Source organism: Miscanthus floridulus, chromosome 1 (assembly GCF_019320115.1).
Source record: "Miscanthus floridulus cultivar M001 chromosome 1, ASM1932011v1, whole genome shotgun sequence".
Taxonomy (NCBI): domain Eukaryota; kingdom Viridiplantae; phylum Streptophyta; class Magnoliopsida; order Poales; family Poaceae; genus Miscanthus; species Miscanthus floridulus.
The window spans coordinates 36,067,036-36,081,685 of record NC_089580.1 but is presented as its reverse complement, the minus strand read 5'-3'; the positions used below and the strand labels follow the sequence as shown (position 1 = coordinate 36,081,685).

The 14,650-nt window shown below is 43.1% G+C and overlaps 1 pseudogene; it reads right to left on the bottom strand.

The window, feature by feature from the left end:
• Positions 1–10,894: 10,894 nt before the first annotated feature.
• On the bottom strand, positions 10,895–12,677 carry LOC136454669 (LRR receptor-like serine/threonine-protein kinase RGI5; annotated as a pseudogene).
• Positions 12,678–14,650: the final 1,973 nt, after the last annotated feature.

Genomic DNA, 14,650 nt, shown 5'->3' with positions numbered 1-14,650 from the left:
ACCACCTCAAGGTCATCGCAGACCACTTCGAGGGTGGTGCTCAGGATACCGAGCTCATCACTCTTCGCCTGAAGATTTCTCCTCACCTCGGTGAGGTCCATAGTTAGCCCGGTAGAAACGCTCTTGGCCTCCGCTTTTGGGTTGTCGCGCTTTCGAGCTTGGCCTAGAGGGAGCTGACCTTCTGCTGCGTGTCATCACGCTCTTGGCAGGCTTGGTCATGCTCTTAGAAAGTCTAGCCATGATCCTCATGAGCCATGCCACATTCTGAGCGGAGCCTCTCTACGGTTTGCAATAGCTCATGCCACTCCTTACATAGCCAAACGACCACCGCGGCAACCAGGCTCGCCCTCTTCTCTAGGGCCATGAGCTTCTCCTCGGCCCTAGCTTTAGATGCCTTTCCTTCTCAACCTTGCCCATAAGGTCAAGGATCCACTAGCGGGACTCAATGTCCTTCTAGAGCAACTCATCCCACTCCTTCCTAATCCTGGTGGCTTCTTCGTCATCCTTCCATGGCCTCGCCGATAGGGTCTTGAACACCTTCTTGGACTCATCAGCATCCCGATGGGCCTCGGCCACCCACGACTGAAGATTGGCTGCCACCTCGGTGAGGGGAGTCAGCTCGGCCACCCTCTGTTGGGCGGTAACAAGTTGAGCTATCACCTACCTACGTAGCCATGCCTCCTTGAAGAGGTGGTCCCAGGTTTCCTTCTGTTGACTAGGGAACCAAGATTTCCCTAGCTACAAGCTATAAGGAACTACAGAAAGACGATGGTCAGGATACAAAAGTATATAAAGGAAGATAAGGGCAAGAAGCAGGACCAAGCAATATCTGGCCGGAGGGAACAACGACGTTACGCAATGCGCCCACGACGTGGTCTAAGGCCTCGAGCATGGACGCGATCCCTACGTCGAGGCTCTCCCGCTCCATGCTCTCTATGGTGTCGTCTAGGGTAAAAAGCATTAATGCCGGATCCTACGGATCCACCCACTGGAGTAGGGGCTCGCCCCGCACGGGCGAGCCGCTACCCACCGACGTTAGGGCCAGGGACGACTCCTCGCAGTCTCCAAGCGTCGCTGACCCCTCTTGCCATGATGTCCCCACCGGGACATCCCCTCCGGCGACGGAAGGGGTCAGCGGTGCGGATGCCAACCTCTCTCCTAGCACCACGACTCCTGGGGATCCCTCGACTGCATCCCTATTTACAACAAAATTTGGGAAGGAGAACATAGGAACTCGAAGCTTCTAGGATTGTGTCATCAAGGAAATGATTGCATGAGGTTTGATATTAGCTGATTCAGGTACGGTACTAGGATCGGCTCTTTTTGGATGACATCAGTAGATAATGTCAATGGACTATGTATGGATGGTGTCAGGGAAAAATATGTCAGACTCTATAAAAAGGAAAAGATTAGGGTCTAAGTTATTTTTAAGTTAGGAATGTTTTCTTTTATTCCAAGAATTGTAATGAGTTGTTTTTTAGTAGGATTCATGTTTAGGTTCCGGGTATAAATATTGGACCATAGTTATTGTACAACAAACAATCAATCAATATAATTACTTTTCTAGCTTCACACCAACCCTTAGGAGTAGGAGTACTATAGAAACTCGGTGAGTTCTTCAACAAGCAGGGCTACATCGACTGATCGACCTCCGGCTTGTCTGTGAGTACCATCACGACTTGTATTATGCTTGTAAAGCTGCATCAGCTGAGTGATCTTTTATGAGCCATAATATAAGCTAGTTATTGATCTGTATCATAGTCTATAGGGCTACATCAGCTGATTGATCTCTTACGAACCATAGTATAGATCAAAGTTATCGATCTTGTGTTAAATAATTTGTTGTTTTATATAATATCACCAATTATCGAATCTGCTAAGATTAGTAAGGTTTCCCCTACTATTTTTGGTTGATTCATCAGTTATTAATCTTGTTATAATTAATGTTTTATTAATTCTAACAAATCACCTGATTGAGACAGAGATAGAATCGGTATCACATCATCTTAATTGGTCGTCTTCTAGTCTGGTCATACTTTGAATCTTATAATTGACGACTTAACTCCGCTAGATCGACTGTTTTATCTCTATTCCAATCAAATACATTATGCATCCAATGACATGTTGCAATCTTGAATAAACTCACTAGGTAATGAGATCTAATCTAATGAGACTACCATAGCTGTATCGATCTGGTCGAACCTCACTGGTAAAACTTTGGATTAGAGATTATAGATTGGTGGTTTTGTTCATGATTGAGACATGTACTTTGTTTGTTTACTATGCATGCATTGGCTATTTTAGCTGATTCACCTGTGCTTTCACACATATAGCATGTTTTTCATGAACTTGTTGATATATAGATGGTTTTATAGATTCTTTGGCTTTACTTTGTTATTATTATCATAGCTGTATCGATCCGATCGAACCTCACTATTGATGGTACCAAATTAGATTCAGAGCGTTTGTAGATTCATTTGTACTAGATAGTCGATTTGTTCACAAGTTATATCTTTTCTTGTTAAACTTATTGGCTCAATGCTTTACACTGGTTATATCCATCTAGCTGATGAAGTTTCTTTATATTACTTATATTTAGGTGTATTGTACTTGTTCTGTCTAGATTAATCAATCATAATAAAATCGCTATGACCCATGAGTATCGGTTATTTTGAATTCGTATCTTCAACATTGATATTAGCCGATAATCTTCAATTCAGCGATCTTTGTTTTACCGATATGTTGGATATTGACTATTTGGTCGATAGCCCATTGAATCGACTGTTTAGCTGCATATTTAAAACTATCTGGAGCAACACCGACATGTTTCGCCTTGAACTACTGATAAGACTTTCTCTCCTTGTCAATTGTAGGTCAAATTGACTGGCACGCTGTTGGATTTTTAGAATCGACTGGCCCTATGTTGAAGCCAAGCAGATCTCCAATCTCATTCCGTTCAGATCGTCTGGCTTGCTGTGTGTTGATCACATCGCCATATTTTTGCGCCAACACACTTTTTGGCATGCCTGGTGGGACACACAATCATGATAGCTCACAACAACAGGGACATTCTTATAGTGCCTTATGAAGACTTACCCGATGAGGATAAAGATGTCATTAGTAAAGCTATAGAGGAGTTTTAGAACAAGTGTTTGTTGTCTTACACCAAGACACGTGATAATAAAGTTATTCAGAAATATCCACTACCGAGAGTTTTGATACATGGGCAGTCAGATATAGATGAAGCTGATGATAGGCGTTTCTTTGTAGATGCTGTCAACAAATCTGTTCATGATGCCATGTTGAATCATAATACATCTTTCTTGAACACATTCCACAATACTATGAAGGAGGTGTTTCATGGATATCCAATTGATCAGATTGGACCGGCTTATTACAATATTCCACATCTATCGACTCAAGGGACTAATCAAGCTGATACTAGCCATCAAGTAGCAACACTAGCTAGCAATGATAATGTCCAGGCAGTTCAGAGCTCATCTAAGCAAGTTCAGGGTACTACTACTAATCAAATACAGTATAATCCTAGAACATCAGTGCAACATATGCCATAGTTGACATGGCAAGTTTAGAATCAAATGGTTAATTTTGGCACATCAGGGCAAATACCGCCATCAGCTAAAAAATAGCACCATCAATTCAAAGGATTCATAGACATACAGATCCCAACACTTACTGAAAGCTCTAGTTTGGTTTTGGTGAATTGATGGAACCCTAAGTGCTCACCTAGTTTATCAAGTGATCATGATATAGGTAGCACACTCCAAGTGGTGAAGCAAATGAAGATCATGACATGACGATGGTAATGCCATGATGATGATCAAGTGCTTGGACTTGAAAAGAAGAAAGAGAAAAACAAAAGGCTCAAGGCAAATGTATAAATGATAGGAGCCATTTTATTTTGGTGATCGAGACACTTAGTGAGTGTGATCACATTTAGGATCGATAACCATACTATTAAGAGGGGTGAAACTTATATCGAAACATGGTTATCAAAGTGCCACTAGATACTCTAACTCATTGCATATGCATTTAGGATCTAGTGGAGTGCTAACACCCTTGAAAATGTTTGTGAAAATATGCTAACACATGTGCACAAGGTGATACACTGCTGGTGAGGGCGAGCTGGCGCCAGCAATGGCGCCGGCGGCGAGCTGCGCTACTGCTGCGGGTGCACGCAAAGGCAAAGGAGGAGGCCGAGAGTGGAATGAAGGCGCTGGGAGGGAGCGGGCGAACACTGGGGCTAAAGTAGTGCGCTCTGGCCTGGCTTGGCCACATGGGATAGGGCACCGGCGATGAGTAGCCAGCTGCTGGCTCCATGCGGCACGTGAGCTCTGCTGATGGTCAGCCACTGAATCGCCCGATTCAGTTCGTCAGTTACGTGATGCGAAGCCTGACAGCGTACCTTGGTGACGTTCATTCTCTTAAACCGTGTAACAAAATCAAAAATAGTCAATAACAAACTTGTAGCTCTAGGTACCAGTTACATTTTCTCTTCAAGAATCGTGTGCTAACTCGCAACCAAAACCGAGTTAAATCATCCCCAAAGTCAGCTCGTCACATTGTCTAAAAATCCAGACTTAGAAAATTTTTCTAAGTGTAGTAAACAGTGCATTTGTGATTTTTGTGAGCTCCAAAAGACTAAGCTATGCACCTTATCATCACATGACCCAAAAATAAAAGTTGTTCCCCATATCAAATACTACAACTTTGCTTTAGTGACCACCTACATGTAAAGTCTCTAGCATATGATTCAAACTTGGTCAAACATGCTTCCTTAAAAAGATGACTCATACATGAACTATGACTTAGTGACTCATTTAGCCCTAGCCATGAATACCAAAGTTGTTCATAATGATACTCTAAACATGTTTAAGCTATTTGCAAGGTCACACAATCATTTCATGCATTGGTCATACATAGGGCTATCCAGGTCAACACATATAACATCACTTAAGTGCTTGATCATGAAAGGTGACCTTCATGAACAATGTTCCATTTGCTAACCTAAGTGTTGCTAATATGTTTTTGTGACTTATATCAACCAATTACATGTATACACTCATGATCATATGCATATATACTAGGAAACATGAAATAACAAGCAATGTTGCATATGTTTCAATCAAATGTTTCAAGTGTAAATGTGTATATATGAATGCTTGATGCTCATGCTCATGCTATGCAAGTCAATTTATGCAAGGCTAACACCTAGGGTGTTATAGAACACTTATTGATATGGCAAGGTCTATGCTTAGTGAGTACAATGTGAGTCAATCTTTTTGGGCCAAAGCTATCAACACGGCTTGCTATTGTAGTAACCGCCTCTATTGTCCCCGATTAAAAGAGAAGACACCATATGAGCTCTTGAATGATAGAAAGCCCAACATTGCATATTTTCAGGTCTTTGGTTGCAAATGCTATATCTTGAAGAAAGGTACAAGATTGGGCAAGTTTGACAAGAAGTGTGATGAAGGATTCCTACTTGGCTATTCCACTACAAGCAAAGCATATAGAGTTTGGAATTTGGATAGTGGTACTCTTGAGGAAGTTCATGATTTGAATTTGATGAAACCAAGGGTTCACAAGTAGAGAATGAGAACTTGGAAGATGTTAGAGACATTCAACTTTCAAATGCCATGAAGAACATGGATATTGGTGAATTGAGGCCTAGGCAAGTGAATGATGATGAAGATGATCAAGTGCAAGTGCTCTCTAACTCAAATGTGCAAGATGATACAAATCAAGTTAGTGCAAGTGGCTCTCATGACAATGAACAAGATCAAGTGGCTACTACATCATCTCAACCCAATGATCAAGCAAGTTCAAGCAATCAAGTTCCAATCCTCCAACCAACCAATGTTGTAAGAAATCATCCATTGGACACTATCATTGGTGATATTTCTAGAGGTGTACAAACAAGATCAAGATTGGCATCATTTTGTGAGTATTTCTCATTTGTGTCATCCATTGAACCAAAGAAGATAGATGAAGCATTGAAGGATGTTGATTGGGTGAATGCTATGCATGAAGAATTAAATAACTTCACAAGAAATCAAGTATGGGAATTAGTAGAGAGACCAAAGAGACACAATGTGATTGGAACCAAATGGGTCTTTAGAAACAAGCAAGATCAAGATGGGATAGTAGTAAGGAACAAAGCAAGATTAGTAGCGCAAGGCTATACACAAGTTGAAGGTCTTGACTTTGGAGAAACATATGCCCCGGTTGCTAGATTAGAAGCAATAAGAATCTTGCTAGCCTATGCTTGTGCCCACAACATCAAGCTCTATCAAATGGATGTTAAGAGTGCATTTCTCAATGGCTACATCAATGAAGAAGTATATGTTGAGCAACCTCCTAGTTTTGAAGATGACAAGAAGCCCAACCATGTGTACAAGTTAAAGAAAGCATTATATGGCTTGAAGCAAGCACCTAGAGCATGGTATGAGAGATTGAGGAATTTCCTACTCTCTAAAGGGTTCACAATGGGCAAGGTTGACACCACTCTTTTCATCAAGAAGATTGGAAAAGATCTATTTGTATTGCAAATCTATGTTGATGATATCATATTTGGATCAACCAATCAAGACTTTTGTGATGAGTTTGGAAAGATGATGGCTAACGAGTTTGAGATGTCCATGATTGGAGAGTTAAGTTACTTCCTTGGTCTTCAAATCAAGCAATTGAAGAATAGTACATTTATGAGTCAAGGCAAGTATATCAAGGATATGATCAAGAAGTTTGGCATGAGTGATAGTAAAGCCATTAGCACACCAATGGGAACAAATGGTAACTTAGATAATGATGCAAGTGGAAATATGGTGGATCAAAAATTATATCGGTTTATGATTGGAAGCCTACTCTATGTGACCGCATCAAGGCCGGATGTCATGTTTAGTGTATGCATGTGTGCAAGATTTCAAGCCTCACCAAGAGAAAGTCATTTGAAGGCTGCAAAGAGAATATTAAGGTACTTGAAGCATACACCAAATGTTGGTTTGTGGTATCCCAAAGGAGCAAAGTTTGAGCTAGTTGGTTACTCTAACTCGGATTATGCGGGATGCAAGGTTGAAAGAAAGAGCACCTCGGGCACATGCCAATTGTTGGGAAGATCACTTGTTTCATGGTCATTAAAGAAGCAAAATAGTGTTGCATTATCAACTGCTGAAGCCGAATACATATCTGCCGATAGTTGTTGTGCACAAGTACTTTGGATGAAGGCCACTTTGAGTGACTTTGGAATCAAGTTCAAGAAAGTGTCATTGCTATGTGACAATGAGAGTGCAATCAAGTTGACCAACAATCCGGTTCAACATGTAAGAACAAAATACATTGATGTCCGCCACTATTTCATAAGAGACCACCAATAAAAAGGGGACATTTGCATTGAGAGTGTAGGCACCGAGGATCAACTTACCGATATATTCACCAAGCCATTAGATGAGAAAAGGTTTTGCAAGCTAAGGAATGAGTTGAACATATTGGATTTCTCAAATATGTGTTGATGCACCCCCCACTTATATGGCATGCCTCTCCTTCGAGCAATCCAAGGTAAAAGTTGATCGGCATGGCATACATCCTTGCTAAGGACATGTTTAATGCATCTAGACATCTTTTACATTTAATAGGCTCATTCATAAAAATCAAATGAATTTGATGATTATATGGTACCACTATTGCTTCTATGCTTATTTTGATCTAGTGGTAGCATATGACATGTTTATGGGCTTGTAAACCTAGTGTTTGATTTAGAAAATGAGCTCTAAGTGTTTAACTCAATATGGTACAAGATAACCCTTATTTGAAGGTGTGAAGAAGCTTGTCCTTGGATCAAACCGAGTTAAATGTCTTTGGCAAATGATCTAGATTGGGCCAAATTTGGGGAAATGATCCTCACCCCATTGATTGACATTGATAATCTCAACCTATCTACTTTTTGAACCTTTGTGGTCATTGATGAAAAAGGGGAAGAAAAACAAAGATATTAATGTACTAAGATGGTGAAAAGACAACAAAGAAGGAAAGAAATAAAGATATAAGTGATAGGGGGAGAACTTGACATAGGGGGAGAGATATGGCAAGAGATATAACAAAGGAAAGGAATCAATTAAAATTTTGAGCACACAAGTAGGGGGAGCAAGCTCATGAACTTGTATGATGCATTTGAATGTGCATTTCATATGTTTGCTTGCATGGCACAAGTTTTAAATTTCAATATTCATGCTTGTGTGGTGTATGCTAGTTATAGGTTTGAATGATGAAATGAAAATCTAGCATGCATAAGTTTATCTAGTGATTTCATTTCCAAGTGTTTCCAAGTGGTATCGAGCTAACCATGGTGCTAAGGATGGTATATGCTAGTTTTGGTGAATTGATGGAACCCTAAGTGCTCACCTAGTTTATCAAGTGATCATGATATAGGTAGCACACTCCAAGTGGTGAAGCAAATGAAGATCATGACATGATGATGGTAATGCCATGATGATGATCAAGTGCTTGGACTTGAAAAGAAGATAGAGAAAAACAAAAGGCTCAAGGCAAAGGTATAAATGATAAGAGCCATTTTGTTTTGGTGATCAAGACACTTAGTGAGTGTGATCACATTTGGGATCGATAGCCATACTATTAAGAGAGGTGAAACTCATATCGAAACACGGTTATCAAAGTGCCACTAGATGCTCTAACTCATTGCATATGCATTTAGGATCTAGTGGAGTGCTAACACCCTTGAAAATGTTTGTGAAAATATGCTAGCCCATGTGCACAAGGTGATACACTTGGTGGTTGGCACATTTGAGCAAGGGTTAGAAACTTCACCGGTGGAGTGTTTGCCTATAGATTGCGGATAGTCCGACGGTGCCACTAGCACCCTAAACTTAGTTGAACGTGGTCACTGTAAGTGATCGGACGCTGGCCTCTGAAGCACTGGTGCGTCCGGTTAGTAGCAACAAAAGAAGTGCAGCATCGATCGTCGATCGGACGCTCGCTGAAACAACCAGACGCTGGCTGGCTGTGTCTGGTCACACTAACATGGTCATGCATAGGGGAAACACCAAGTGACCGAATGGTGGGTGAGTCCGGTCGAGCATGACCGGACTGGTCATGAAAAATCATTTCTGAATGCTTACTGGAAACGACCGGACGCTGAGGTCCAGTGCTCGGTCACTTTGAGCTGCTACGTCTGGTCATCACTTGATCGTTGAGATCAGGTGATCAATATTTGAAGAGAGGGGACACGTGGCACGTATCGCATGACCAAACGCTAAGGTCCAGCGTCCGGTCAATATGACCGAAGCGTCCGGTCACCCCGTGTTGTGCCCAGTGAAGGATTACAACGACTCTATTTCATGGGGACTTCTATTTAAGCCCCATGGCCAGCTCTAGCTCACTCTCTTGGCTATTTACATTGACATAGCAACCTTATGAGCTTAGCCAAAGCCCTCCCACTCATCTCCATCATTGATTCATCATCTTTGTGAGATTGGGAGAGAATCCAAGTGCACTGCTTGAGTGTTTGCATCTAGAGGCACTTGGTGTTCGTGTTTTGCTGTGGGATTCGCTTGTTACTCTTGGTGGTTGCCACCACCTAGATGGCTTGGAGTAGTGAGGATCGTCGAGCGGAGGGTGGTGATTGTCTTTGGCTCCAATCGTGGTGATTGTGAGGGGTTCTTGACCTTTCCCCAGCGGAGAGCCAAAAGCTACTCTAGTGGATTGTTCGTGGCTTGTGTGATCCTCATCTTATGTTGGTTGTGCGGCACCCTATTGAGGGTTTGGTGTGTGAAGCCAATTAGCGCGTGAATCTCCAAGTGAGTGAATCGCCACAACGAGGAGTAGCTTGTCGGCTAGCAAGTGAACCTCGGTAAAAAATCATTCTATTCATCATTTGATTCTAAGGTGATTGGTCTTCATTGGTATTCATTCTTGTGATTGATTGGCTCCTTCCTCCACATGGCGGTATAACCAAATTGCTCACTCTCTTTACTTTACCGCAAACTAGTTATCAAGCTCTTTAGTGTAGCTAGTTGTGAGAGCTTGTTAGTTTGGTTAGTGTGGCTCTTTAGCTAGCTTTTGAGAGCACACTAACTTAGTGTAGTGACATAGTTTTTTGTGTGGATAGAAACTACATAAACTAGAATTGTGGTAGGTGGCTTGCTATTTTAGTAGGTTAGCGCAACACTTGCTTCGCCTCATAATTGTCTAACCGGTTTGTTAAGTGTTGTTGTAGAAAATTTTAATAGGCTATTCACCCCCCTCTAGCCATTAGGACCTTTCACTTACAATCAGATACTTCAAGCAGCAAATCAGTAATGGACTCAATAGATAGAGATTCCACAAGGATATCATTATAGCATAGATTATAATACCCTTCATATAATTCCAAATCTAGGGTATCAAGGTACCCAAAATTTTAATCCACAGATGAGTCAACAATTGCAAAGAAATCCAAATTCAAATGCTGATGAGTTGTTGCTCAAAGTAACTAAAATGATGAAGAATAAGTTTAGTTTAAAACCAAAAGGGCAGACCTTTTTGTATAAACGTCCATATCCAGAGTGGTATGATTTGGTTGCTCTTCCTACAAATTACATGCTTCCAGAATTTGCTAAGTTCACTGGTCAAGATAGTACGAGTACAATAGAACATGTCAGTCGGTATCTTACTCAGTTGGGTGAAGCATCCATTGAAGAAGCTCATCGAGTTTGTTTCTTCTCTTTGTCCCTGTCAGGACCAGCTTTCACCTGGTTTTTATTGGGGGAAATTGTCTAGTAGACACCCACAGTGGTGGTCGTTTGCTGGTGGACACCCAAAGTGGAGCTGTATGCTATAAGACACTCTGGTTTGTTGTAATTATGCCAGAGGACACCACGGGCTAGTTTCTACCGGTTGAGGAGAGAGAAAATTTTAGTTTGGACATCTGGTGCCCCTGAGCCACGTTTGGGTCTGGTTGGACCGAGATGCTGCCGTAGAGGCCGTTGCTCGCGAGGTTGAGTGACTGCAGCTGTGTCAGACCGAACATCTCATCCGGTAGCTCATCGACAAACCTGTTCGAGCTCAGGTCGAGGCTGATGCCCAGGCTCGATAGCGCACCGATCTTTGGCGGTATCGGGCTAGAGAAGCTGTTGTTGCTGACATCCAGCATTGTCAGCTTCTAAAGGTTTCGAATCGACTTGGGCAATGGCCTGGATAGATTGTTGACGCTGAGGATCAGCTTGTTAAGGTAGCTAAAGTTGCCAAAGCTCACCGGTATCTTGCTGGTGAGCTTGTTCATGCTCAGGTCGAGCTGCTCCAAGTTCATGAGCTCCTCAAACTGCAGCGGGATGCCACTAGTGAAGCTGTTGTTGTGCACGTCCAGCAGCTCTAGCACCGTGATGTTGGCGAGCTCGGTGGGCAGTGAGCCTATGAACCTATTTGAGTACAGGTCCAGGAACACCAGGTTCTATAGCTTGCCGATCTCTCTAGGTATCTCACCAATGAGCTGGTTCTTGCTGAGCCGGAGGCGCACCAGTGATACGTAGTTGGTGACGCTCGAGGGGAGCGGATCGGAGAGCTCGTTGCCTAGGAGGAGCTTGTTGTGCTTCTGCAGCGTGAACACCTCGTTGGGGATGCCACCGGAGAGGTGGTTCTTTGATAGGTCCAGCGCGTACAACTTCGTGTAGTTGCCTAGCGACGGCGGGATCGTGCCACACAGCGTGTTGCCCTAGAGGAACATCACCTACAGCGCCTTCAGCTCTCCCAGCTACGGCGGGATCACACCCGAGAAGCCATTCTTATTGAGCTGCAGCACAATGAGGCTGCTCAAGTTGCTGAGCTCCAGCGGTATGCGCCCCATGAGCTGGTTGTCCGACAGGTATAGCTGCTCGAGCGCACCGAGCTGCCCAAGCGCCCTAGGCACCTCACTGGTAAGCCAGTTGCCCAACAGGTCAAGCACCACCAATGCGGAGTAGTTAGATAGCTCTGGTGGGATCTTCCTGGAGAGGGTGTTGCCCTAGAGGAGCAGACTGGTGAGCTTCTACAGCTGCCCGAGCTCTGGCGGTACAGGGCCAGTGAGCTTGTTCATATGAAGGTAGAGGTTGCGCAGCTCGACACAGCCACCAAGTGCGGTGGGTATGGACCCGAACACACTGGTGTCGTACAATGCCAGTGTCTGGTGGTTGACAAGGCTACCTAACTCCTCAGGGATGGGACCGGACAGCGCGGTGGCCGCAGCGCCGAAGACAGTGAGGCTGGAGAGCGCACTGAGTGAGGGCGGGATGGGGCCTGACAGCGCTGGGTTGCCGCCGACGCGGAACTGCTAGAGCGCGGTGAGCGCCCTGAGTGACGCTGGGATGGTGTCATTGAGGAGGTTGTCCTAGACATAGAGCACCTAGAGCACGGGGAGGCTGGTGAGCGAGCGCGGGATGCCACCGGTGAGGTGGTTGGAGTTGAGGAGCAGGAACTAGAGCCCTGAGAGCACGCCGAGCTCATTGGGGATGTCGCCGGTGAGCACGTTGGAGCGACGCGTATGAGGGCAGGATGGTCCCAGAGATGTTGCAGGTGGAGAGGTTGAGCAGCTGCAGCAAGGAGAGCGTGGCGAGCGGTGGCGGCGGCGAGGATAGGTTGAGGAAGGTGTTGGGCAGCGAGAGCGACACCACCCAGCTTTGCGGCGAGCACATGACCGATTAACCAGACTAGGCTCGGGTCGGTTATTAGCTGGTCCAACCAGACCCAAACGTGGCTCAGGGGCACCGGATGTCCAAACTGAATTTTTCTCTCTCCTCAACCGGTGGAAACCGGCCCGCGATGTCCTTTGGCATAATTACAACAAACCAGAGTGTCTTCTAGCATACAGCTCCACTTTGGGTGTCCGCCAGGAAACAACCATCACTGTGGGTGTCCGCCAGCCAATTTCCCCTTTTTATCGTTACCAATTAATTCTATTGCCAATTGGACTGACCTGGAGAAGAAATTTCATACATATTTCTATACTAGGATAGGAGAAAGGAAAATCATAGATTTGACGACCATAAGGCAAAGAACTAATGAATCGGGTGCAGAGTTTCTTTAGAGGTTTCGAGAAACAAGAAATTTGTGCTTTCCATTAAATCTGACTGATGATCAGCTGGCTAGTTTGGCTATTCAAGGAATGTTGCCAACATGGAGAGAAAAACTGCTTGGATAAGAGTTTGACAATTTTAGTCAGTTGGCTCAATGGGTGGCAACACTTAATAGCTAATTCCAAAATATGCGCAGAGATACCCGATTCCAGAAGAATGCCACAATGCTGAAGCTTATAATCCATATTTAGTTGATGATGATAGTGAGGATGATAAAGAAGAGGAGATTGCTGCAGCTGAATGGAATTGGGGTAAGAGGATAGTGATGGTTCCAAATCCTTAGGGAAAAGGAGTTGACGAAAGTTATGATTTTGACGTCACAAAATTAGACAAGCTCTTTGATTTCTTGCTTGAGAAAGGACAGATCAAATTGTCCACCAATCATGTTATATTATCTCCTAATCAGTTGAAGAATAAGAAGTTCTACAAATTTCATAACACTACTTCTCATTCTACTAATGAGTGTAGAATTTTCTGGCAACATATATAGAGGGCTATTCAGCAAGGGAAGCTTAAATTTGATACACCTCGGAAGATGAAAGTTGATGATAATCCTTTCCTAAAAGATCAGAATATGGTTGATGCTAAGTTGCTCAAAGGGAAGACTAAAGTTCTAACATCAATTAGGGCAAAGAAAACTAGAACAGTTGATCTAGAGATGCAAATATTGGTTGATAAATATAAAGAAATTAAAAGATGTCGTGATCGATAGAAGAGCCGATATGAGCAGGGAGAAACGTCAAGAAACAAGGCGATGAGGCCGCATGTTACATCTCGAATTTTGTTGAATAAATGGCAATGGCAGAAAGAAAAGGATTATCAATGTTGGTTAGAAGAGAAAGAATATTAGCGTCAAAAAGAAGAGGAGAGGTTTGAAAGAGAACAAGCTGAATCACATTGGAATTGTCCTTTTTCAGACATTGTTGGAATGAAGGTTTGAAATTGCTTACTAGAAATAATTGTCTAGAGTATAGTGAATAATATTGGGAGTTTAGGCAATCTCAAGCCAACCGCTGGTCTATCCATGCTTGAATTGAGTATCATCATGATAATATGGATCAACACTTAAAAAATAGAAGTGTTCATGATTGGCTTAGGAAGCGAGTTGTTGATCAAAATTGGGTTGATTATGAAGAAGAAGTTGGTGAGGAAGAATATGTTTGGCAGGAAGGGCAATGGTGTCCAGGAGGTTTAACAAGAAGTCAGAAAACAAGGGTATAACGCCTAAGAAATATAGAGCTAGAATAGGCTTAGAAATCTGGTAAATCTTAAGTATGGCGTGTTAAACAAACTGCCGATAAGGGTCAGCCATTGGCTAATATTGAAATGACTTTTCTTTTGTCGTCAGAATTTAGAGCTCCAGCAGATCAAGAAGTCTATATTTAATCAGAATATGAGGAGATGGTTGCCAAATTGACAGTGATACAACAAGCTATATTTAATAAGCCAGTCAAGCATCGACATTTGAAGGCTTTATATGTGAAATATTTTGTTGATGGGAAGCCGATGAGCAAAATGTTGGTGGATGGAGG